Source organism: Cyprinodon variegatus, unplaced genomic scaffold (genome assembly GCF_000732505.1).
Source record: "Cyprinodon variegatus isolate N-32 unplaced genomic scaffold, C_variegatus-1.0 Scaffold522, whole genome shotgun sequence".
NCBI lineage: Eukaryota > Metazoa > Chordata > Actinopteri > Cyprinodontiformes > Cyprinodontidae > Cyprinodon > Cyprinodon variegatus.
In genome coordinates, this window is record NW_015150975.1 from 327869 (window position 1) to 331684 (window position 3816).

Here is a 3816-nt window from a genome sequence, read left to right on the forward strand (position 1 = left end):
TTGTTCATGTCATTGTTTTTGTCATTTAATAATTAACATATTTATTTATTTTGGGAGAAATGTCTCTTTATAGATGTGGATGGAGCCAATGATCTGCATTGGATGGAGCACATGACAGGAAATAAATATTTAGAAACATTAAACCAGGGGAAACCAATTAAAAATCAGCTGGTCTGAATAAAGAAAATCATCAACCAGTAAAGGTCTGGAGACATTTTTAATGATCTGTTACTTTAAACAGAATTTAACACTGAAACAAAATGAGGTATTTATGCATTAATGTTATACATAACATTTTTAAATTGAAAAAAAAAAAAAAAAAAAATTGCCAAAAATTGCATCCTGTGTTATCTCAGAGGAGTTGATACTTGTATGACTGTATTCCTATACATCCATCAGTAGTTAAAGGTCAAGGGTCAGCAAATGCAAATTATACCTGTAAAACAATAACAGCGTAATTGTCTGATCTGAAGCCTCATTTGGAGCTTCTAAACTGGCTTTTGAAAAACTTTGATAATTTGCTGCTAATATTACAGATTTTTTTTAGAATAAAAATCTAGCAGATGTGCATCATAAAAAAAAAAACAGAAATACAATTGTAGAGCATTCAGTATAATAAAAAAAGCACACACTGTTTCTGAATAAATAGATTTTTGTATTAGTTAAGTTCTTTTCCGTTTATGTATCTTTCCTTGAAAATATGAAATGTCCCATGCTCCTGAATGCACCATAGCTATCTGACGCTTGCGAATGCATCACACTGGTCTGTGAACGCTGTGCTGTCACGGCGGCATCACTGTTTATTGTTGTGTGTGAAAAACAAGAGACTACAACAAATAAATCAGCCGTTCCTCGGATAAAATCTTTGGATTTAATGTTGTTCATAACACCCATATATTTTTTAAATTAATCTTCTAAATAACCACAAATGTTTTCCCCACGAGAGGAATATTTAAACGTTTTTATATCATTAATAAAACAACAAGTAGCTCCATTGGTCATAGTTTAATCCGTTTCCCTCGTTGGTATGGTAGATACCTAAAAAGTGTACTTAAGTACAGTAACGAAGTATTTGTACTTCGTTACTTGACACGTCTGGTTAAATGTCATGATGTTTCAAAGTTCTGACCCCAAAATGCAGAAAACCAAACAGAGAGACCAGGTAAAGGTTTAACAGGTTTTACTGAAGAAGTAAACCGGGGGAGAAGTGTTGCTCAGAACACTGCTCAACAGGAACTGCAAAGTGAGGGGAAGACACAGCGGTTAGTTCAGGCTCAGTGGGGAATTTGACTCGTGAAACTTGGAGAAGAGGTTTTGGTTGCCGACTCACGTTTCCAGTGAAGTTGTTGAATCCTTGACTCCTGTCTGTGTGCTGTGGTTCCAGTGTCTGTCTGATTCGGTGGANGAACCGAACGGTTCGGACGGTTTTCATAAACCGTTCCATCCCTACTATATACAATATAAAACATACCATATATGCAATATGTAGTATTCAGCTATATACTAGATAAAAGTATACTGTGCGTTAATGTAATGCAGGTGGTCTGGAGATGCTATGTTAGTGTAGCTTCTAGGTCCTGAACAGGGGAGGGAGAGAGGCAGCGTCAGTGTCATGGGGGTCTCTGGGCCTTGTTAATAAGGCTGAAAGCAGATGTGAAGAAACAGTTCTTGTGACGTGAGGTTTTGGTCCTGATGGAGCGCAGACTCCTGCCAGAGGGTAGTGTCTGAAATAAAACTCTGTCCAATCTGACTATTTTTTAGTAACCTTCAATCTTTAACAGAGTTCTTCTGCCCTAAAACAAGGTTCCACTGACAAAGACTCCTGCAAAAGTGTTGAAACATCTTCAGAAAAACTGAGAACAAATCCTAACAGCCTATTTTTTTGAGGGGGTTGCAATGACCTGGATGACTAAGCAAGGAAAGTAATTCAATCATTTTTTGCTATGATATCTAGATATAATGAGACATTTAGACTCAGTGAAATGGTGTTTCATTACTAGAGATTTTGTTCTTTAATTTCTCTATTGCCTGTTTTAACTTTGTGGTTGGTTAAGCAAAGTTTATTTCTTTATTTTTTTAATAGTTTGTCTTGTCTATGCTGACTTAAATACATGGCAGTTAAAAGATCTGATGCAAACAAGTTTCACTCAATGTAATTATACACCATCTAATTAGAGAGATTATGTGAGGAATTAAGACACTAAAATCTTTATTGTTTGGATAAAATGTGTTAAATCAAGCAAATATTTTGAAATTAAACATCAAGCCTTAGGTCTTGTGTGCCACTGTTGTATAATGCTTCTGTTATCTAAGATAAATGGCTCACAGAGGGAGTGCTTTTTTCAGCTTTTGCAGTGGTGCTGATAAATTCACGATAATAAAACTGGTATTGAACAGCTTTACTGCTCATCTCGACACATCTTTCTGTTGCAGATTTTACTGAAAAGGAAGCACACAAAACATCCTCTCAAACATTGGCTGTGCCATTAAGCCTGTCCAAATGACCTTTTATGAGATGAGAGGAAAAATGATTTCCTCGTGATCTTACACAATGCAAAACCTAAGAGAGGAAATATAATAACACCATCAAACAATTCCTGAGATTTTCTAGCACTGGTAATACAAAGAGAAGAGAGCAACAACCGCTCACTGCCTGACGTCACCGGGGGACCATTAGCTGCTGTCAATAACCAGAAACATAGGTTTGTGTTCCTGAAGTGTCTTCAGATGGACTCAACTGAAGGCTTTTCAGATGATGTCCATCTGGTGTCTTTGTAATCTATTTTTTTTTTCGTGTGTAGGTGTATGGCGGGGTATGTGGGAGTGTGTATGGCTGTGGTGATGCATGCGTCACCTGCTTTGTTGATTCCAATCGCACCATCCACTTCCATCAATCCTGCCTGACACTGTGGTAGTGTGCTGACTGAACTAATTATTTACTGACGTCAAGAGCCCAGAGCTAAATGTCAGGAGTGAAATACATAGGTCCAATAAATAAGATAATGTCAAAAGGGCAGGCTGGTGGAAGGATTGGTATGCACAACAAAGTTAAAGTTTGGATTTTGATGATGTTTAGGATTTTTTTCTGGTTTAGATTTTGACTGGAAATCTTTACTATAATTACAACCAATGCGAAGCTTTTTGGATTTTGGTAAGGGTTTCTTTTAAAATGCATTCTTTGTTGTTCATGTCATTGTTTTTGTCATTTAATAATTCACTTATTTATTAATTTTGGGAGAAATGTCTCTTTAGATATTTTATCTTCATCACACCTGGTAATACTTTTTAACATTAGAAACTACCCTACTACCTAATCTGTCCTACACTATCTCAAAGATATGAAAATCAGCAGGAAATAAAGAAGATGAAGTTAAAATGTAAAAACATGTTTTTATTACTAAGTAAACAATGTGTTAACATGTTTTCCCTTACAGATTTCTGTTCCTTTGATGTTAAAAGAATGATCAAAGAAAAGATAATACATATACTCAAACATCATGGTTGTTGTGTGATTGCGTGCTGGTTACCATTGGTGTAACTAACATTGTTGATCCATGTATTCTTCTCTTTTCCTAAAAATCGTGAAGATAAATATCTAGCCATCATTTTTTACACACGCTTACTTCGGGTTAAGCAGCATAAAATGATCTGGACGTCAGCAGTAAGTCCCCCACAGAATATAAAAAGACAAAATTGCAAAATTAAGGTTTTAAGGCGGTCAATTAGAATCATCTGTGTTATAGTTAACTGTCTTATGGTTCAACACTCTATAAAAAGGCCTAAAAAGGCTATTTTATAGAGTTATTTTATGATGGA